The sequence below is a fragment of the Vombatus ursinus genome, unplaced genomic scaffold, assembly GCF_900497805.2.
Source record: "Vombatus ursinus unplaced genomic scaffold, bare-nosed wombat genome assembly UNPS02014789.1, whole genome shotgun sequence".
Classification (NCBI taxonomy): Eukaryota; Metazoa; Chordata; class Mammalia; order Diprotodontia; family Vombatidae; genus Vombatus; species Vombatus ursinus.
Window position 1 is genome coordinate 348,267 of NW_020954567.1, and position 23,337 is coordinate 371,603.

Sequence of the window (23,337 nt, forward strand, 5' to 3'; positions counted from 1 at the left end):
CACCTCAGTTACCTTAGAATATAATGAATGAAGGGAAAAGAATTTATTAAATACTCACTATGTGTGAGGCAGACGGCTAGGTAGTGCAGTGGCTAGAGTGTTGGGCCTAAAGTCAGGAAGACTCATCTTCCTGAGTTCATGTCTGGCCTCAGACAGCAAGTCATCTAACTGTGTTCACCTCCATTTCCTTATCTTTAAAATGAGCTGGAGAAGGAAATGGCAAACCATTCCAGTATCTTTGCCAGGAAAACCCCAAAAGAGGTCACAGAGTCAGAAACAACTGAAAACAACTGGACATCAACAATAGCAATGTGCTAGGCACTGTAATAAGCATTGGTGATACACATACAATATATAAGACAATCCTTGCCCTCCAAAAGCTTACATTCTAATGGGGAAGACAACAGATATAGAGGATTAGAGGCCAGGGACATGTGGTTTCATCTGGGAAGTCACAGAAAGGGAGAGTAGAGTCTTAGGACCATTGATTGATATACCCTTTCCTTTCTAATAATGGTAGTATTAATTTGATTACTGTTCCCAGAACAAAAGGTAAACTATAGAGATGGAGAGTACAATAGGACAGGTTTGGTGACATGGCAGGAGATGATTAGAGTGCAGCATGATGGATATGAAGCCAGCTATCTATGAGGAATTTTCACCAATCAGGAAGACATGGCTCTAAAGCAGGAGCTGGAGGAATGGGTCAGAGGTAGATAGTGAATAGCAAGAAATGTGACAAATAGATGAAAATAACAAGAGGAAAAACCTTTTTGGGAAAGGCTTCATGAAGAAACCAACAGGGAGGCTGATAACAAAAGAAAAATCAAGAAAATGACATAGTATAGTGAATAAATACTCTAGAGTGAAGATAAAATTATTAAATAACCAATGATAAAGGAGAAAGGATTACAGCAACTACCTTGATTATTCACTTTTTTCCTCCATCTGGATAAATGATTTTTCTGAATGGCTATGGAAGGGGAGGTAAGAAATGGCAAACTTGATTAACTTGGCCAAAAAAAAGATATTTGTATTTTTAAAAAGGGAAAAAATGAAGCCACCTTTCTAAGCTTAGCTACCTGCTGTTTTTACCTTTCTTAAGATCTTTTCTAACTAATCTTTTTTTCATTTTTTTGAAATACATTCTCAATTAAATTTTACATTTTTTTATCTTTTGTTTTTACATCACCATTTCTTAATGTAATATATTTCTTGTCTCCCCTATATTCCAAGCTATTCTTATCAAGAAAAAATAAAAATGAGGGAAAAAAGCAGTTAAGAAAAAAATAATCAATTGATCATCTAAGCTTGATAGTATGTGTAGTGTTCCATACCCATAGTCCCCCACCTCTACAACAAAAGAAAGAAGTTGTATTTTCTCATCTCTTTGAGGCTAAGCTTGGTTATTATGATTATACAATGTTCTGTTTCATTCTTTGTTATTTTTATTAGATTGATATGGTCATTGTGTATATTGTTTTCCTAGTTCTACATACCTCACTCAGCATCAGTGATTTAAAGCTTCCCAGTACATATCTTTATACTAATCATTTCTTATGTCACACACAATAATATTCCATTACATTAATGTACTGCAATTCATTTAGCCATTCCCTAATTGATAGACATCCATTTTTTTTCCAGTTCTTTCAGTCCTTCAAAAAGTGCTGCTTCTAATATTTTTGTGTGTATAGAAATATTCTTTCTGTCTTTTGACTCCCTTGGGTTTTATACTCAGCTAAAGGATCTTGGAGTCAAAAGGTACATATATTTTAGTTAGATTTTTAGCGCAACTCCAAATTCCTTACATTACACAATCTTTGGTCCAGTTGATAACCTCACCAGCAGTGTAGTAGTGTGCCTATTTTTTTATTTCCTCAACCCCTCTAATATTAACTATTTCCAACTTTTGCCATCTTTGCCAGTTTGCTGGTTGTGAGGTAAAACCCCAGAGTTATTTTGTTCACATTTTTCTTATTAGTGATTTGGAGCAGATTTTCAAATGGTTGTTAATAGCTTATAGTTCTCTTAACTATTCAACTTTTTTGCTCACTTACCTATTTGTTTTTGGTCTTTATATTTGCTATAGCTTCCTGTATGTCTTGGATATCAAAGCCTTATTAGAAATATTTGATACAGAGATTTTTTTCCCCCAGTGGACAGCTTCCTTTTTTTCTTAGCTCCATTGCTTTTGTTTACCGAAAACCTTTCTAATTTCTTAACTGAAATTCTGTTTTATCTTTTGGGATCACCTATATCGTCTGTTTGATTAAGCACACATCCCCCTCCCCCAAGCTGTAGCTGTGAAAGATACTTATCTCTTCTGATTATTTTATGGTGTGTCATTTTAGTCAGGTCCCCTTAATCAGGTTTTGAAGCATATCCAGAAATGAACACTATTGACTAGGTTGGTATTCACCTGACTCATGGTAATTATATTAGATTTATGTGATAAATATATTATTATGTAAAGAGCGCTTTAGGTTCATATTTGGTCTTTGGCACCTACTAACTATGGAACTTTGAGCAATCAGAGCCTCAGTTTTCCCATCTGTAAAAATGAGGATAATAATATCTGTACTACTTTGAACAGGATTATTGCAGGTAAAGCCCTTTGCAAGCCTATAAGCACCATACAAATGTTTGTTATTACCAATGCCTACTTCTTGCTTTAGTTTTCCCATTCTATAGTCATATGTGACATAATTTGTAACCAAAGAGTAAAATTGCACATTTGTCCCTACAGTCCTTCTTTCTTCCTTATATTCTGTATATTTTCTTTCTGGGCATTTTAAGTAGAGTGGTTTTTTTTTTTAATGAGTCAGGACCTGCACTTCTTGTTTACTCTGATTGTAAATTAGGCACTTTATTAAGTTATCCCTTCATAATGCTAAATAATAACCCAGTGGTTTAAAAGTTAGTATAATTTTGAAACTTCAAATCAGAAAGTAACATTGGCCTTAAGAAAGTCCATTTTAGTTCATCTTCCTGAAAAAATAAAGAAACAAAAAAACCCTACCTTACTTACATCTAATAAGTTGAGAAAATGTATTTGCTACTTACTGGAAAAGTTGGTCTTGTTGCCAAATATTCAGTGTTCTAATTAGTAGTGCTGTAAAACTTCTCAAAAGGGAAGTAGTGTGTATAAATGCATTTTGCTGTTGTTTTCCTTTTAGGTACTTAGATCTTTGCCTGAGATCAGCATATTTTGGAACCGCTTGTTAAGTATGAGTTGCTATTGTGTGGTTTTAGAGGATTTAGTCATTTGTTCCTCGGTCTTGTAATAGATTGTTAGCTGACATAAGAAAAACTGTTTGGACTTTTGAGTACAGACTTTAAAAGTTACTGGTTTTAGCTTGTGTTTGAACATTGATTTTTTCAAGGACTCATTTTAACTGAGAATTCTTATGGCACATGGATGTAGAATGTAAAAAAATGGTATTTTTATTGTCAAAGATTTCAGTTTCTTAAATTTCTAATGATGATGGATAAGCCCAAGCCAAGGCAAATTTCCATATGTTGAAAACAGTCAGCTTTTAACTACTCCAGCTATTAATATTTGATGACAAGTCACTTCATCAAATGAGAAAATGTACATAAAATGTTTTATAAACTTTAAAGGCCCATATAAATAGTCACTATTGTTATTATAATCTTTCATTTCTGTTGCCCTCAATTTTATCATATATAAAAAGGAGGTAATACTTTCCCTATCTATCACAAGGATTGTTGTGAATCAAGTAATTTGTAAATACTATTCATAGTTGAAGTATTTTATTAATATGAGTTGTCTCTTGCATCAGTCCATGTGAACTCTTCTTAGGGTAACTTACTGGCTCTAGTTATTCTATACATCCTAACATCTCCTCATTATTTTTGTTTAACTTTCTATTTTAAAATGATATTGAAATTTTGCTTTTGTGTGAGGTTTTATATGTATTTTTGCCATATTCTCTTTTAGACTGCAAGCTTTCTCAGGTTAAAATATGTTTGTGTTGTATTTCCCTTCAGTGTCTATTAATATAATGAGTCTACTAGAATGAGTGTTCTGTACACAAAGTAGACCCCATAAATATTCTTTTTCTAAATCACCTCCAGCTGTTCATGTCCATTAGGACCTTCCATTTTGTTTCTTTGGATTCCTGTTCAACCACACAAACAACCCACAACCATGGTCTTTCAGGGACAAAAAGGAGGGGCCAAGTAGGCAGCTAGGGAGTGTAGAAGATAGAGCACTTGGGCATGGAGTCAGGAAAACCTGAATTTGAATCCTGCCTCAGGTACTTACTAGCTGTGTGACCCTGGGCAAGTCAGTTAATCTCTCCCAGCCTCAGTATTCTTCCCTGTAAAATAGAGATAATAATAGCACCTGTCTCTCAGTATTGTAAGAATCAAGTGAGTTAGCATACATAAAGTGCTTTGTCAACCTTCAAGTGCAATTTAAATCTTAGCTCTTATTATTAAGTAGGAGTGGGATTAGGTGAGTCTAAGTTCCTTTCCAGCTCTCAGATCCCTATGATTCTAAGCACTGTGTAACTTGAAATATAGGGATGGGGGGTAAGAGACCAGTGAGACTATCTTCTGGTTAATTAAAGAGACATTTGTATTAACATTAGAGAACATAGATTTTATTTCCAACAAATTATTTTAAACAAAAGAAGCCATCTTTTCTTCTTGTGTTTATAATTTTCTCTTTAAAGCAATGATAGAATAAAACTTTAAAGAAAGCTTTTTTAATCATAGGGCAGTTTTTCCTCTCACAATAAAACTGTGAAGAATGAAAGAACATGGTATCAAAGTCCTATTTCTAAATCTAGTTATAATACTTGGCAAAACACTGGGAACTCTAACTCTATTTCAGTTTCTTTTAAAAATAGATATTTTCTTTTTAATTACCTGAATTTCCCCCTCCCTCCTAGAGAACTAACTTTTATATCAAAGAATTTTTTTAAAAGAAAAAGAAATAGATACATCTGACCATGTGATATCTCCCCTATGCAGCCAACTCTGGTGGCTTCCTTTTGCCTCTAGGATTGAGTATAAACTCTGTTTCTCTCTTAAAGCCCTTCAGCTTGTCTTTTCAGACTCTGTGGACATTAACTGGCCTTATCTCTTTATTCACATATGACAGTGACACTCCATCTCCCCCTACTACCTTTTCACTAGCTATTTTGCATGCCTGGAACATACTCACTTCTTACCTTCACCTCGTATAGTTCTTTTCCTTTTCAGTGCATCTTGGGCACCATCTTCATAAATGCCAGTTGACTGATAGATTGATGACCATCTCTGTATATGGCTAAAGTAAAGTAGAGCTTTATACCATAGAAACTGAAGTTGATAAACTAGGAAGCCAGGGTATTTGAGGAGACATTAGTTTGTAAATTGAGGTCTCCAAGTATAAGAATTTCTTGTGGGGTAGAAAGAAAGATGACTATGAGTCAGGTACTGAACTTGAGAAAGGGAGAATGAACTGGAAGCTAGTAGGTAGGAGCCACCAGGATCTGGACAGGGTGATAAATCTGAATGGAGTAAACTTCAGAGAACAAGAGGCCATTGAATGAAAATGTTAAATGTGGGGCCTGTAAGTGGCAATTAGGAGCAATAAAAAAAATGTGACATGGTTCTTAAGAAACATATCCAGAATAGTAAAGATCAGAATGAATTGAGGCTAATAAGGAAAACTAAGGACAACAAAAAAGGTTTGGGTTTCTTACCTATATTGAGGAAAAGAGGAAAATCAAAGAAGAAATGGGATAATAATAACTAATGATGGAGAGAAGACAGAACTACTCAACTTTCATTTTGCTTTGTTTTCTCCTTGAAGAAGAATAATCTTTTTACTGGATGGGATAGAAGAATAGTGTGAAATCCCTGTTGGCTAATAGGGTGCTGAAACTCAAGTAACAAAATAAAAAAAAAAAAGATACTGCAGATGAGTTTAAGACACTTGGCCCAGATGAATTATATCCAAGGTACTGAAAGAACTGACATACGTGATTGCTGAGCCATTGTCAGTGATCTTTGAGAGACTGTGGAGAACAGAAGTGGTCCTGCAGAATTGGAGGACAAATGTCCTAACTTCCAAAAAAGAAAGAGCTGGACTTGGCTTCCTGGCAAAATTCTAGAACATGTTATTAAAGGGATTGACTGCTAAGCATCTAGAAAACGAAACAGTGATCCCAAAGAGTCAGTAATTACTTCACTAAGAACAGATCTTTCCAGAGTAACCTTATTTCCCTTTGGTTTTTTTTTTTTTTTGGACTATACTGATAGATCAGAGAAACACTATAGCTATAGTTTACAGAGATTTTCCTATCTTGTGCTATTCTCATAGACAAGATGAGATGGGGAATTGAACATAGTATGCCTTCTGTGATACAGTGAATCCAACACTTTTGGAAGGTAAAGCTAAAGTAGAGCCAACTAACACATCAGTATTTCTGTTTTTTTCATATTCTTTACCCTTGACTCTTATGTCAAGTGACGAATTTTTTCTCCAGCTTCTTGAGAGAATGATCCCTTTATAGAACTTCAGTCTCAAATTTTCTTGTCTTTAAATTCAACCAATGAAATGTTATTTTTAAACTCTTTGAAAGTATGACATATCTATAAGTCATTATAACAAAAGAGTAATGGCTTGCATAATTTACTGCCAAAATCAAGGTGGTTGAGACCAAATAAGACTAGATAGATGGATGACATGTTTGTATATTTCACATCACTGTGACATATAAAGAACAGGACTCACAGTTGCATGATATTTATCATCTATCACTTTTTTTGTGTTTCCTGCTATTCATCTGTATTTGACTGAGGAGAAAACTACAGGTGAAACTCTAAAATGGGTCTTTAAAAGGGATGTACTTGTAATATTATTTGAAGAGTAGATAATCATAATATATAATAGAAAAGTATTCATTCTATAAAATCTTGTTTTATTCATTAGCAAGTATAAGTAAAGTGGCTCCTTTCATGTATTCTTGAGCCTTTAAATTTCCATGTGTTCTAAAGAAAAGTAGCTCATTTTTAGGGTATTACAGCATTTGCTTTATACAATAATGTATAACCTTTTAATCTTTATGACTACATATTGAGGAGAGTGATTTAGGGGTTCAGGTTACATTAAATATAAGTAACATTAGAGAAGATCTGCTCTCCTCAAATGAACTGTTTTAAATGATGTTGATATCTGTGTAGATAATATGTCCAAGAGGACATTGGTCAAGGTCAGCTCCTCATTAGAAAGATTAAAGGATGAGACCCTTTGACATTGAAGATGGCTTTTTGAAAAGTGTAAATTCACATTATCCTATGTACTTGTTGCCCACTAATAGCACATTAAGATTAATTGATCAATTCAAAGTCTAGGCCTTTACTTCAGAGAGCTAGACAGACAAGGAGAAGAGAGCGAGATGAAGAGGAGCTGTCTGGACATAGATTTTGGTTTCCAGGGAGAAAAGAAAGCTTGAACAAAGTCGGCTCTTCTAGAAATCATGTGTTTCAGGAAACATTCTTTTTGGACCCCAAACAGCATCACAGAACAAAAGTGGCAAAGTCATTTATTAGTTCCTTGGCAAGCAGCACAACTGGGATCAAGCCTCTTGCACTCTAAGGAGGAGTTCCTGGACAATGCTGAGTTTTTAGAACTAGTAGGAGCTATATAACAGAGAAGCACCAAGAGGTGGAAAAGTTCAATCCTAAAGTGGTGCTATAATAAACCTAAAAGACTATATAGGTCCCTAGGGAAAGTGGGGTTTACTGGAGAAAAAGTTATTAACACTTTAGCAGCCCACGCACATTCCCTTCCAGGAAGGGTAAGGAACAGGGCTCAGCCCTAGGGTGCTACTATACATTTGGACGATTATACCAGCTGTGGCAGAGGTGGAACATCACAGCAGAGGGAAAGAGAGTGTTCGGTACAGCTTATGGGACTTTAGTATGAGGCCTTTGTGCGCTCTGTTTTGGAGGGATTAAATGAAGCCTGTCCCATATTGAACTATACTGTTAGTCCGAGTGCTTGTATAAGCCAAGAGACTTTTCCATTTTGTTATTGAGACCTAGATGAACCAAATATCAGCATTTCTGGAGGAAGCCATACGAGCGTAAGTCAGAGAAAGAGAGTGAGGAGATGAACCCAAACTGTATATGATCTGTCCAAACCCAGAGTTTGGTATCTGAGCAGTGGGTTATATCTATATTAGGCCTTCACACATACACTAATAATCTTTTGGAGCAAAAAGAAGATTTTTTTGCTTCTTCCTCTTCTCTCTCCCCTTCACTCTCTCATAAGGTTTCATAAATTTGAAAGGAAAAAGTTATGCAATTCCATCTGCAGAAATGTACAAAAAAGTCTGTAGCCTTTTATTGTAAGTCATTGGAAGAAGCTAGGCAACTCAGTGGATAGAGTGCTGGGCTTAGAATAAGAAAGACCTGAGTTCAAATACTGCCTTAGACCCTTACTAGCTGTGTGACCCTAGGCAAGTGACTTAACCTCTCTCAGCTTCAGTTTCCTCATCTGTAAAATGAGGGGGCTGGATTTGATAGCCTCTAAGGTTTCTTCCACTTACAAATCTGTGGTCCTGTGATACTTTATAGTAAGTGTTTTCAGTATTGATTGTAATGTCGTCGTTTTCACAGGATGTCTGAAGAGGCCAAAGACTTAGCTAGATAACTGAAAAAAACCAGAGTGTGATGTGGTTGTTTGTGGTTTCATCTGTCTCATTAAGCATACTCAGATTGAACCAACAATGAACCTGAGGGTTATGTAGAAATCAGCTATTAATACAGGATATCCCAAAAGTCTTAGTGCAGTTTTAAGCTTTAGTAACTTAAATGCATAGTTTAAAAAAAAAAGAAACAAATTTAGTGCATTGCTGTGATCATTTCTTACAGAGTTAATCTAAAAGTGAAGCCGTTCTAATTGACAAAATGCTAGTATGTCATCTAGGGAGATATGTTAGCATTCTTTCCCTTTGTGGAATGATATAATTTCTTGTTCTATTTTAAACTGAAGTAAAGCCTCCCCTTTTTAGGCTCATACTTTTTTCATAAAGACACCCTTGTTTTACTTTTGTTTTTTAAAAAACTTTATTTAGTATTTTATTTTTCCCCAATTACATATAAAAACAATTTGTAACATTTGTTTTTAAAATTTTGAGTGCCAAATTCTTTCCCTTCCTCCTCACCTCCCTTAGTGAGAAGGCAAGCAATTTGATACAGGTTATACATATGTAGTCATGCAAAACATATTTCCATATTAGTCATGTTGTAAAAGAAAACATAGGTCCTCCCCCCCCCAAAAAAAACAAAAACAAAAACAAGAAAGATAAAGTAAGCAAAGTTTAGTTCTACCATTTGCTCTCCTTTTCTTTTGTTGTTTTGTTTTATTGCTTCATTCTCATGGTTTCTCCTATTAGTTCTAATTATTCTTTATATCATGACTAATGAGAAAATATGCTTAATATGAATGTATAAGTAGAGTCTCTATCAGATTGTATGCTATCTTGGAGTGGAGGGCCAGAGAAGGGGAGAAAATTTAAAACTCAGAATCTTACGGAAGTGAATGTTGAAAACTATAAATAGAAAAACAAATATTTTTTAGAAGTATGCTTCAATCTGTATTCAAATTCCATCAGTCCTTTCTCTGGGGATGGATAGCATTTTTCATCATAAGTCCTTCAGAGTTCTCATGACACCCTTGTTTAAAAAAAAAAGAGAGAGTTTTTAAAAAATCATCACCTGACCTTGTTTGTCTAGGATTTTTAAAATTATTTGACTTTCATATCTATATGTTAATCTTGTTCATGTATGTCAAAATTTTATTTTATAGCATCTAGACAGTTTTGGCTTCTTGCTTTTCATCCATGGCTTGTCCATGATCTCTTGATTTTTCATATACAACAGGGTACTAAAAATATAAGTTGCTTAGGATTATAAAGCCTAAATTGCATTGAATTAAGTGATACCAAAAATTAGGATTTTATTTAAGAACATAAATATTTGAATTTCCTTCTGATGAAGTCCTTTTTAGCCTCAGATGTTTGGGACTAGCTTTTTAGTTGTAAAATTTACTTATTTTTTAATGAATTCAATCAATTTATATTGTATAATATAAAGAAGAAATGGCTATCCTAACTTCTTTGCACATATGGTTACCAATGATTTTTATGCCATAAATTTTATAATAATTAGTCCCATTGCTGTTAGGAAAGCAAAATGGTTCAAATATTAAGAGTGCTGAATTGGGAAACATGGACCTGAGTTCAGATCCCAACTCTGCCACTACCTTGGGCAAATTACTTAGTTTTTCTGGATTTTAGTAGCCTCATTAATAAAATGTTTAACTTAGACTAAATAGTCTCTAATGACTGTTCAACTTTAGATCTATGATCCTATCATGGTCAGTTTAATTTAAGGAAGATAGGAAGGAAACAAGCATTTACTAAGCACCTGTTGTGTACCAAGTACTGTGCTATGTGCTTTACAAATATCTTATTTGATCCACACAATAACCCTAAAGGTAGGTGTTAATATTATCCTCATTTTACAGTTAAGGAAACTGAGCAAAGAGAGGTTAAATAATTTGCCCAGGGTCACACAGCTAGTGTCTGAGGTCAAATTTGAACTCAGGTCTTCCTGACTCCAGGCCCAGTGCTCTAACCATATTGCCACCTCTTCAGGCAGTAAAGGGAAATAAATACCTGTATATTTTAACAAAGGATTCATGCCCTATTCTTGGCTTTCTATTTAATATAATTTAGGGTATTCTCTAAGAAATTTTCTATTTCAGCCAAATAAAGGGCAATTTTTACTAACACTTGTACTAAACAAACATAGCACCACTACAACATACTTAATTATAGACGTAAATGAGAATAAAAAATGAGTGCCTACTGGCAGTTTTCCTTTGGGCAAGGGCGGGGGGGGAGCATCAGTAGATAGTTGCCTCCCAGCCTTGGGTCTGTGATCCTACTAGAGAGAATGAAGTGCTTCACCAGAGTTCACCCAGCATGTTTATTGAGGGCACTAAGACCAGCCCAAGATGTTTCACCACTAGATCAGGGCACTTTCCATTATGCCAAGGTACCTTAGCAAATCAAATTTAGAGAAATGATTTAAAATGAACTTTGAGAAATTCAATATTTCCTGGAGTCCTTTTATGATAGTCATTTCCTCTAAGTTTTCTGTTCATTATCTGGTGGTGAAAATTGTTAAACTGAACTTGAAACTTCCGAAGATGTTTTGAACGTAGATATTTTTGTAGGCCATACCACAAAATTTGGGTTCCAGCTTAGTGAATTTGGCATTTAGAGATGGAAGCATTTTTCTACAAGAATAAAATATTTGGTTAACCACTACTTTACTTGTAGCAATAAAGTAAGCATGTCTCATGAAATTTGGCATTCTAGAGGGGTTTTTATTTTGTATCTTTCAAGCCCTGCCCCCTCTTTCCCTACCTCACCCTAAGCCTGATGTAGTCCAAAGGAAGTCCTATAGAAATTATGTTTAGGCATTTTCCGACATCTTCCTCAGTTAAAATATTTAATTAAAAAAAAACCCAACAAACACAAATGCTTATAAAAAGCTATGAATAAATAGCAGAAATAGGAGTCTCCTATATCACCCTTGAGCCTTGTTTATACTTCTCTAGCATCCCAAAGACACTTTTTTTTTTTGGCCCAATAGCCAATAGTCTATAATTCTGTATTTTAAATGGAGGACAATTTATGTAGGTCATAGAGCCTTGTTAAGCCTGTTTGGGAGCACTACTGGGCATTTTCAAACATTTTTTCTTGGTTGCTTACTTCAAGATGACATTATTTTCTTTGAAATTCAGACAGCTGGGCTCCAGACATTTTATTGAAGGTTATTTTTTAAGAACTTTGTAGCCAAGTATTAATGTAACTAACTAGTAGAATTCTGGTGTTTCACTCGATAAATGCAAAAGCAATAAAATGTGTATTCTGTAGTTGAAAAGAATAGAAAAGGAGCTCACATTTTGGGTAAATAGGCTCCTAAAGAACATAGTCTAAATAATATCTCTGAAACTATTTAGCATTATTACCAATCATAACTGCCAAAAAGTAAGATGATGAACAGCAAGATTTTGCCTAATGCTCTTTGATTTCATTGTAATAATAATAGCTGACATGTAGTCAGTCAAAAAACTTATATATATGCTAGGCGCATTGTTCTAAAATTCTGGGGATGCTGAAAGTTAAAAAAAAAATTATGGCCCCTGACCCAAAGTTCAAATTCTAGTGGGGAAGACAACATGCAAGCTACTATATGCAAACAAGACATATTGGAGATAATTAGAAGGAAGGTATTATCAGGAAAGACTTCTTACATGTGGTGGGATTTTAGCTTAGACTTGAAGGAAACCAAGGAAACCAGGAGGCAGAAACTAGGAAGGAAAGAATTCTAGGCATGGAGGAAATGATGAAAAGGAAAAATCCAGAGATAGAATGTCCTTTATGAGAAACATTAAAGCCAGTGTTACCAGATCATAGAATACATGATGGGGAGTCAAGTGTAGGAAAACAGAAAAGGTAGGAAGGGGCCAGGTTGTGAAGGGTCTTAGAAGTCAGAGGATTTTATAATTGGTCCTGGAGGTAACAGGGAACCACAGCATTTTGTTGCGGGGGAGAGGCGGAACATGGTCAGAACTGAATTTTAGGAAGATCACTTTGGACTTGAGGCAAGGGAGACAAATTAGAAGGCAATTGTAATAGTGCCTAGGTGAGGTGATGAGGACCTGTCCCAGAGTGGTGGCAGTGTGAGTTGACAGAAAGAGATGTATATCAAAGATGTTGAGAAGATAGGCAGGAAGACAACTTGGCAACGTATCGAATATATGCGGTGATTGTGAATGAGCTGTTAAGAATATAACAAGGCCGAGAGCTTGGGCAGCTGGGAGAATGGTGGTGTCCTCAGCTGTAAAAGGGAGGTTTAGGACAGAGAAGAGTTGGAATCAAAGACAATGAGTTCTGTTACAGATATGTTGAGTTTGGGCTGTCTGAAAGACATTAAAGTCAATATGTCCAATAGGCATTTGGTGAAGTAAGACTGGAGATCAAGAGAAAGGTGAGAACTGGATAAATAGATCCCAGATTCATCTGCATGAAGATGGTAATTGAATTCATGGGAGTTGATGAGATCACCAAGATAGTGTGGAGAGAAAAGAAAAAAGGGCCCGGGTTAGACCCTTGGAGATACCCACAGTTAGTGGGTGTGTACTGGATGAAGAGTTAACAAAGGAGACTGAGAAGGAGTGGTCAGACAAGTAGGAGGAGAATGCAGTGTCGTGAAAACCTAGAGAGAAAAGATCAGCAGGGAGAGAGGGTGGCCACCAGTGCCAAGGCTGTGGAGAAGTTAAGAAGGATAAGGATTCAGAAAAGGTCATTAGATATGGCAATTAAAAGATCATTGGACCAGCCAAGATGGTAGTGTATGAAGTAATACAGCACAGCTCACCACTCCCCCCCAACCAATCCAGCAAAGATCTAAGAAGAGTGTCAATTGGAGTAGTGATCAGGAAATAGAAGGAGAAACCACAGTGTGTCATTTTTCCAGTATAAGATCACAAATTTGACCCACAAACAGGTGACCAGGCCAAGAACTGGGGATCAAGAGTAGGTCAGGATTGTGGAGTCAGATTGGGGAGGAGAACAGGGCCATAGCAGTGTCTCTTTAACAACCAAGCTAGTATTATAGACTCAGCACCTCTGACCTTGAAAGGGGAGAGGGGCCATCCCTAGAGCAAAAGCTTCAGTGCTAACTCTCTGACGTAGAGAGGGAATTGCAAACTCAACCTCAAAGAGGAAAATGAAAGCAATGATGTTGTTCTTAGTAGTGAGGAGGGATCTGAGACTCATTATGGAACCCAGAATAGGGGCAAATCACCATGATTCAGTTTTTGCTTGGAATCATACTCAGCAATGTGGTTGGAATGTATTTGGCTCAGAATTACGAAATTCCCAACTTGGCCATAAAGATTGAAGATATTAAAAAAGATGTGGATGCCAAGAAGATACTCCCTGTCCCTTAATGCCAACTTCTAGTAATGTCTTCTGTATGTTTTGCGTATCACTCTGAGAAGATACCCTTTCCTATTCGAAACAAAAGCTCCTATTCTGTCCTCTAGGATTGGGTTACTTTCTTTACCCTGAGATACACTGTATCTCAGTGTATAAATACATCTCAGGATGTATTTTAGCTAAAATACATCCATAATACCAAAACTATCCTTTATTACTTTCCCTGGACTCCTCTGACTCCTCTACCTGCTTAGGAGATTCTGAGACTTGAATCATGGTGCTTGACCAGGAAATGCTAGTTTTGATGCTAGTGGTCTCTCTCCTATGTTTTTTAATTTGGATTTCTAGGGTCTAGATTCATCATAGGGCCTGTCACAGGAGCAAGAGATTACAGAGTTAGCGCCCAGAAAAGAACAGGGATAGTCAGGCACTTCTGTGTCTCCGAATCTGTAAAACCTTCCAGTTAGCTGAGCAGCTGGGACCAATAATTGTATACTGGAGATCTGCCTGAGGCAAGTCTCTGACTGTGCATCCTAGACCCAAACTATAGTCTGGTGTTTCAAAAGCCCAAGACAGTGATGGTCAGACTGCAGAGGACCTGCTAAAAGTTTGCAACTCCCTCATCTGAGCTACCTCTGTGATCTTTGAAGAACAGAGCACGAATTACCAGGAGAAGGTGGCAAGGAGATACCGTAAAGGCTAGGACCCCACATGGAACACATGTATCAAGCAGAATTTGGTGATGGAACTCATTTGAAAAACCTTATACCCTAATGCAATTCTGGTTGATAAAGACAATAAATATGCCAGTAATAAATAATAACTGGCATTTATATAGCACTTTAATGTTTGCAAAGTGTTTTATATAATCTGCAATATTCCTATAAGATGGGTACTGTAAGTACTATTATCCCCATTTTACAAACGAAGCTCAGACAGGTTAAGCCACTCTGGTCACAGAGCTAGTTATGTGTCAGATGGAACCAAGCATTCTTGGTTCCAAATGTAGCATTCTCTTTAATAGAGCATACTTTTAAGATATCCCATGACAAAATAAGCTAGAACACATGAAGAACTTTATATTTGTTTTAACAGACATCTCAGTTAATAATAATTTAATATAAATAATTATATTAGCTTTTGTAAGTAGAAATTTACATTTATGTCATGCTTTAGTAGCTCTTCAGTTGCCATCACACTGCATTAGAAATGAAAATTTTACTAAAAGTGGAAGTAAATGACTTATCAAAGCTACTTTTTAAAATTTTTTAAAAATTTATACTGATATATTAATTTTTATATCATATTCATTTGAATATATCACTTTCTCCTCTCGTACCCAAAGACAATGCTTTCTAAGAAAAAAGAAACAGTTCGGCAAAACTAATCAACACAAGTTGTTTCTGGCAACATATGTAGTATTTTTCACTTATCGTTTCCCATCTATCCAGTAAAGGGGGAATACATGTCCTCATCTTTTATTTGGGGACAAATTTAATCATTATAATTACATAACATTCAGTTGTTTTGCATATTGTTTTCCTGTTTCACTTTACTCTTCAGAAATTCATATATCTTCCATCAGCTAAGCTATTTTAAAAAAGTAAGTAAATCAGACACTTGACACTTACTAGCTGTGTGACCCTGGGCAAGTCACTTAACCCTGATTGCCTCACCAAAAAGCATAAATGAATGAATGAATGAGTGAATGAATGAATGAATAGTAAGTAAAAATTCTGGCTCTGAACCAATCATGTTGAATAGTTTGCTGAGCAGGCAGTTTTCTCAAAATATGATGTAAAAGGAAATGTCTCCAAAGTAATTTTTACATCTGTGAAGAAATCTTAGAAAATATGGGAATTTGGTTTTCAATTTTGAGCCTATGTACTAATAAAGAAGAACATAGTTTTTGGTTTTTTTTTTTGAGAGATGCTTCATAAAATGATGAATAGAGAACTCTGTTTAAGTACAGGAAACTTGAGACTGTAGTGGATTAGTGGAAAATTTACCAGACTTGGAGTCAGGTCGCCTAGATTTGAATTCTACTTACTAACTTTGTGACTTTTTGAATTTTTTTCCACATATATAATAGGGATGGAAAGCAACGATAACTTAGGGTTGTTGTACAGAGAGCGCTTGGTGTTAAATGTATATTGACCAAGGATCCTAGAGATCATGTTCCTGAATTACTAGTAGGTTAACAAGTGATCTTAGGGATTTTTATTTCGGTGACTCTTCCTCTTAGCTGTAGTTGATATGTGTGTGCGTGCTTTAGAATGTCTTCATCAAATACAGCTTTCATATTTAGATTCTTTTTTTTTTTGTAAAGCATTTTAGTATCCAGAGAACATATGCATGGTGTGCTCACTGGATATACTTATAGATAATGAATTATTAAGATTGGGAATACTAGTAAAAGTGAGACAGCCCCTCTTAAGGGACCACACTTAGTGGGAGCAACGGACACATCAAGAGAGTTAAACTGAAGGGCGGATGGAACGGTCCAGAAGTTGTAAGGGTTCAGCAGTAAGGTATATGGCAAAGTCCAGCAGTTTTTAAGTAACTTCAGTAGGTCAGGTAACTGTGGGAGAGAAGTGGAAGAGGTCTGCGGGAGCCCTACACCTAGAGAACTCCCAGGAGCCCACTGCAGGACAGATGCTACATAAGGCTTGGTGGTCCTCCATCTCAAATGATGGAGTAGAGTTGGTGACTCCCATCTCATCCAAGCTGTATGAGCACAGAACCTATCTGGATGCAGGATGGGGAGGTAGGAAATGATTGGTCTCCTCCCCATTGCTTTAGGAGTGTGGGATGAAAAGGAGTACCAGTAATTGTAGTCTCTTTTTAATAGCTGTGAGTTTGTCTTTGGGGATTCCAAGTGTCAAACCCTCTCATCTTTGGCCATTCTAGTTCCTGTTTTCCTAGAAATTCCTTATAGAAAGAATATACCTGATACCCTAGCCTAGAGGCTACTTTCTAAGTGTTAAAAAACAAATATTTCTTGGGTAAACGTATGGCATTGGAATAGGCTGTGAACCATCCTTACTGTTTAACTTTTTTCTTTATATTCTCAGGACCTACCTCAGTACCAAGGGCACATAATAGATGTTTAATTGCTTGTTGTTGGAGTGATTGCTTAGGTTAGTGACCAGCCCACTTTCTTTTTCTGTCTTGCATTGTTTCTTGAATATCTTTTGTGTCGAGCCATCAAGCATTTTTAAGCACTAAGCATATGGCAGGCACTGTTAAGTTCTGGGTATAAAAAGAAAGACCAAAAAAGGCAAAGCCTCATCCCTGCTCTCAAAGAGCTCAGTCATTTCATGGTAGAGACAAGTAAGCTACTATGTACAAATAAGGTATGGTCAGGTTACATTGGAGGTTTTGCAGCAGGTCATACTTGGTAGTTAGTACTTGGTCGTCCAGTTTTGAGTAAAGGAACCTCATATTTCCAAAGATTGACAGCCATACAGCTTCACCGAGAATCCCGGCGCCAAAAAAGAGTTTGGTTTGGCTGTCAGAGAGCAGCTCGGGCCTGCGGACAGCACAGCCAGGTTTCCCCTGGAGTAAAGTTTAAAAGCATCCCTCGGATTCAGGTAGAGCATCCCAAAGGGGCTGGCAGGCCCAGTCCAGATTACACACACTACCGTGCGCTCTGTAACTTTAATTGTTCGAAGAAGGAAAGGCAGGATGGTGCCTCGTGTCCCCGGGCTGGCCCGTCAGCACTTCGAGGGGGTGATGGAAGAGGATCTCCCCGAAGTTGGGCCTCGAAGGCTCTCCAATGCGTCGTGGCCGCGCACAGTGGCAGCAGGGCCTCGTCTTCTCCGTAAGCCCGGGCGGCCCCGGGGGCGCTTCTCCAGGACGTGCCCACCACCGTTGGCATCCAGGAGCCCAGACCCACGGGCGGGGGCTTCCCGGGGCCCCCATCCCCACCCCGGCGGGCACGCGAGCCTGGGGGGGCCGCCGCTGCGGGGCGTCACTTCCGGTGAGCGGGACCCGGGCTGTTGGGAGTTGGTGCGGCGGCAGCCACCGCGGCCGAGGCAGCGGCGAGGCCGCGCCCGCCCCGACGACTCTCGCTCGGTGGCCCGGCCATGGCCTCGCTGCTGAAGGTGGAGCAGGACGTGCAGGGCAAGGTGGAGTCGTTTCGGGCCCGAATCGCACAGGAGGCCGAGGATCTGGTGTCCACCTTTTTCCCTCAGAAGCTGTCGGAGCTGGACAGCCGCGTCCAGGAGCTCCGCCTGCAGGACCTGTCCCGCATCCGCTCGGTGCCGGCCCCGGAGCCGCCCGCCGCCCAGGACACGCCGGACACCGCGGGCGACGGACCCAACCGAGAGCCGCCGCTCCCTCCGCCCGCCGGCCTGCAGCCGGCGCCTCCCGGTAAGGGCGCCGAGCTGCCCGGGGGCGAGGGGCAGCTGCTGCGCAGCAACCAGCACCTGGTGGAGCTGATCGAGCGCGTCAAGCCCGAGATCGAGCTGCTGAGGGAGAAGTGCAATACGGTGCGCATGTGGGTGCAGCTGCTCATCCCCAGGGTGGAGGACGGCAACAACTTCGGCGTGTCCATCCAGGAGGACACCGTGGACCAGCTGTGGACGGTGGAGAGCACGGCCGCCTCGTACCTGCGCCGCTTCTCCACCTACTACAACACCCGCGCCAAGCTCGTGTCCAAGATCGTCAAGTACCCGCAGGTGGAAGACTACCGGCGCACCGTGGCCGAGGTGGACGAGAACGAGTACCTCAGCGTGCGCCAGATCTTGCTGCATGTGCGGAACCAGTACGCCACCTTGCACGACGTGATCCTCAAGAACATCGAGAAGATCAAGACCCCTCGGAGCGCCAACACCGAGAACCTGTACTGAAGCCGCCCCCGCGGCTGGGCCGCCGGCAGTCGTTAAGGTGCCCGACCAGGCCTGCGAGCGCCGGGACCTGGGCACCGGGCGCCCACCCACCCTTCTGTTGGCCTCGAGTTCGATGCGGCTCCTCCTGAACCCTCTTTCGGTTTTGTGGTGTTCTTGTTTTCCTTTGGGGGGGAGATTGGTGGCAGACCATCGCGTGTGAGGGGGTATGTTGGCCAAGGAGAAAAGACTGCCTTTCCAAGGAAAGCAGCTTCGTAGGTGACTACTGTGGCACGGGTGACGCTGAACTTTTCCAAAGGTTGTTCATTAAAAACAAAAGCTTAAAAGAGAAGTTAATGAAACTTTTCCCTTGGTTCTGCAATGTGTTACTTTGTTAAGACCTCAGGAATTCTCCCTTTCCACCATCATTTGTTTTTGCAGAGAGAGGAGTTTAAGGGGATATATGTTGAGGTCATTTAGGCCATAAATTTAGCAGGTTGAAATAAAACTTGGTTTAACATTTTATGTTGGCTTAAGTGTGCTTATCTGATTTTTATTTTCAGATGTATGTTTTTTCCCCCTCAGGCTGACTCATTCCTTTTGATATTTTCCAACCCAAACACCATTGTGGAAGAAAAAAAAGCATATGCAGAGTAATATATCCTAAGCTTTTCTGTACAAATGCACATGTAGGTCTCCTTTGTGTCGATGAGTCAAACTTTCTGGGAATGGCTTTTCTGCCCAGCTCCCTAGTTTCTCCCTTTGGCTATATTAACAACATATAGTGCATCTTCTGGTTCTCAGTCTGTTTTATGAGACATTGCCAAATCGTTTTTTTTTTTTTCCCCTTTCTCCACCAGATTTCCTTCTTCATTCTCCTTCCCAGGTGTATTTTTCACTATAACCTTATTTCTCCTCCCTAGTCAAGGAAAAAGGACAGAACTGTCTGCCAATTAACTGCTTTATGAATAGAATTAACTTTATTAGTAGGTAATTATTCTTGTTGCTAAGTTTTGTTGTCCGATATTTTAAAAACTATAGACATAATAATAGTAACTATTTTTTATAGCATTTTGAAGTTTAGGAAGCACTCCCTCCCCCCAACCCCCTGCAGCCTTGTGAAACAGGTGTTTGAAATATTATCCTCATTGTACAGATGTGAAGGCACAAAGTCAAAGTGACTGGCTTAGGTCACATAACAGCCTTCAAACCAAAGGCCTGAGTTAGGTTTTTTCTAATTCTAATCCCCATTGATCTTTTTGCCATGTTCCTAGACATATAACTGAACATATAGGGTAAATTATTGAGCACAGTGAATCATCTAGAAACTTAAGAGGAATTCTTGAAAATGTGTGATCAGTCCTTTCTCCACTCTTGTCATCTTCAGTTCAGCTACATCTGTGCCTTCCCCACAGAACTTCATCTGCACTAAGTGACAAAGAAACTTTTTTCAAGGAAACAGGCATCCCTGTTCACATTAAATGAATGAATAATTAATTTATTGTTAGAAAATAATTTTTTGTAGCATTTTGCTTGTATCTTGCAAATTACATTTCTGAGTTTAGACTGCAAAGAGGCATTTGTGCTAATTTTGATGTGCAGATTTGAAGATGAATGGGTCGGTTCTTCCTTTATATTGATTACTTTTTTTGTGAGAATAAGATGATTTCCATGGAAAATTGGTAGCCTTATTTTTTTCCATTTGGTTTTTGAGCCATAATCCTTTTGGGTGTGTCCTAAGTTCACATGATGTTCTTAAGTGAAATCTGGAATTGAGACTACCATAGCACACTTTGTTATAAAAACTAAAGTATTAAGATATTTCTCTAGAAGGTCCCTATGTTTGCCAAGGAAATGTCTATACTAATAAGAAGGAGAAAAGATAAATATCGCAAATTAACTTTTTTTTTTTTTTTTGCAAAGGATAAAGGTACATTCCAATAGGCTTTCATCTAAATAATCATTCCACCAAATTTAGAGCTTTGTGGGAGATGAAACTAAAATATATCATCTCAGAAACTAGTGCTTAGGGTGACATATTTCTCCATTTTCAAGTTGTCTGTTAGACTAAGGACAAGATTATCTGAACTTGTAAAAGTTCCTTAGAACACATAGGAATCACATGATAGGTGATTTTCTATTCTTTCTCAAGATGTGATCGTAAAATAGTTTTTATCTACCTGCTTACAAGAATCATCAGTCTTCCCCCCCAGGTAAAGAAAAAAATCTTTTTTGAGTAAGTCTTCTTTCCCATTGGAGTTTGTATTCTTCAGTGTATTTTGGTTGCTGTGGGTGAAAATTACCATGACCATTTGTTATACAGACCCACTCTGAACTGCTGTAAAAACATTCTGTAAGTTAGAGAAGTTAAAGATTTAAAGCAGAGATGTTTTCTTTCACATGTTTTTTTCCTTAGAGAAATATCTATGAGTCTTTGAAGTAAGCTGCTTTTTTGGTGGGCTGTTTTTTCATTTTCTTAGGGTGGTAGCTATGTTCATTAAAATAGGTGTAACCAGTCTTTCAGAGTGTACCTAGTGTATTCTTGGCATACTTTCTGTTTTTTCACTTTTTGTCATCCCTAAAAGGATTTAAAAAGAAATTATTCACTATGTGTGAAGTTATTAAAACGAATGAATCCTTGCATTCCATTCTGCATGTATTTTAGAGATAGCTGAATATTTAAAACTGCCCCCATTACCTGGGACTAGCCTTTATACTCATATGTTAAAATGGAACTTTATATTTAAAATATGAAGTTTAGTTAGTAGCTCCGTTCATCTCTAGAGTGAAGTCTAATTAAAAAGTCCTTTGAAAATTAGGATGCAGGCTAATTGAAACTCATCACCTTCCTTCTCCCCTCCCAATCTAAAATCCTGGAAAGTGATATCAGCAGATGAAACAAGTTTACTTTCCTATTGAAATAATAATGAGAAGTCCAAGTCTTTCAGATCTGAACTTTAAAAAGCATTCCACCAAGTGGAAGTTGCCTAATGGAAAGACACTTAATCTGTTTACATTCCAGATTCTCAAGAGATTTTCCTCTTCCTTGTTTTCCTTTTAAGGTGTTATGTCTGATTTAGGATAGTACCAGGCACACTATTTCAGTTTATGACATTGACAAAGGCATTTAACTGCACATGTTGTGAGATGGGTACTGTGAGCAGTCCTAGAGCTTAACAGTTATCCAGCTATCAGCAACTACTTTGTGAAGTTTAGACATTTATTATGTCTGTAACTTAACCATTATCTTTTGATTATTCCCTATACTTTTGTTCTCTCAAACTTCATTCTAGAATTGAAGTACTTCAACTATAACATTCAAGTTAGACCTTTTGCTAAATGTTGAAGTCCTTTAATTCATAATCTGCAATTTTCTTCCTATTATAACAGTACCAAACTATATTAGAGCACTTGTATAAAGTGTCCTCCTAGCAAAAAAAAAAAAGAGATAATCTTTTGGTGTGTGTGTGTGTGTGTGTGTGTGTCTGTGTGTGTGTGTGTGTTTGAGGGGAGCTAGAGGATAGGGAATTCTTGTTAATAGGTTGAATAGGTCTTTCTAGGATAAACCTATTTTTGGACTTACTGTTAGCACATAGTATCCACTATATCATGTATTTATTATTTGTATTAGAAGCCTAGGTGTGGATTTTATGCTTTTATTTGTAATATTTTATTTATTATGCTTTTATATTTATTTATGCTTTTATTTATTTTATGCTTTTATCTTTGTAAGTAAAGTTAATTGAGCTTTTTTTTTATTTTAGCAGAAATAGATTTTTGAGGGGGGTAAATTTGTGTCTAAATATTCCTGTGGAAATTTTAAAATCCAAATATTTATACTAGTTAGTGGGGAACCACAAATTGAACTTTATCAGAATCACTGAAATTGGCTGATCTACAATAAAAAGAAAGCTAAACTCTGAGTAACTTAAAACAACAATAACAACAATGGTCTTAAAAAAAAGTATTGAAACATACCTCCTCTTAGCATAGAGGTGGGGGATTATGAGTGAGTAATGTTGCCTGTGTTATCAGACCCAAACACTGTATCCATTGTTTTTACTGTTTTTCTTTGTTATTTAGGGAAGCTTCAATTCTGAGAGGTAGGGGAAATTTGTGTCCAAAAATGAGATTAAAACAAAAGGGATCCATAAAAACTTATTTTTTAAAAAGAAACAAATCGATATAGTGTCCCCCTGTTGAGTGAAGTACCAATCTTAAATAATAAAAATGATGTTAAATTCACATTTTAAGATTTAAAGACAATCTCACCAATTCTTCTTTGGTTCTTAGTAGTTTATAACTGGTGCTTCTACTTCTTTTCCTCCCACTTTCTTAACTTTCTACACTTTCATTCATTCCAAAACCATTTTCTCCAAAGTTCTTAATTGCCAGATCTAATGGCCTAACCATCATCCTGCTTGACCTCTCTACAGCCTTTGACACTGTCAATCACCCTCATC

At 37.8% G+C, this 23,337-nt stretch overlaps 1 protein-coding gene and 1 pseudogene across 3 annotated transcripts in view; both read left to right on the forward strand.

Annotated features, from left to right (window-relative positions):
• ATF6 (activating transcription factor 6) overlaps nt 1-23,337 on the forward strand; it is a 208,241-nt gene that overhangs the window by 110,512 nt on the left and 74,392 nt on the right. The window lies entirely within an intron of this gene.
• Nucleotides 18,134-18,898, forward strand: LOC114047578 (annotated as a pseudogene).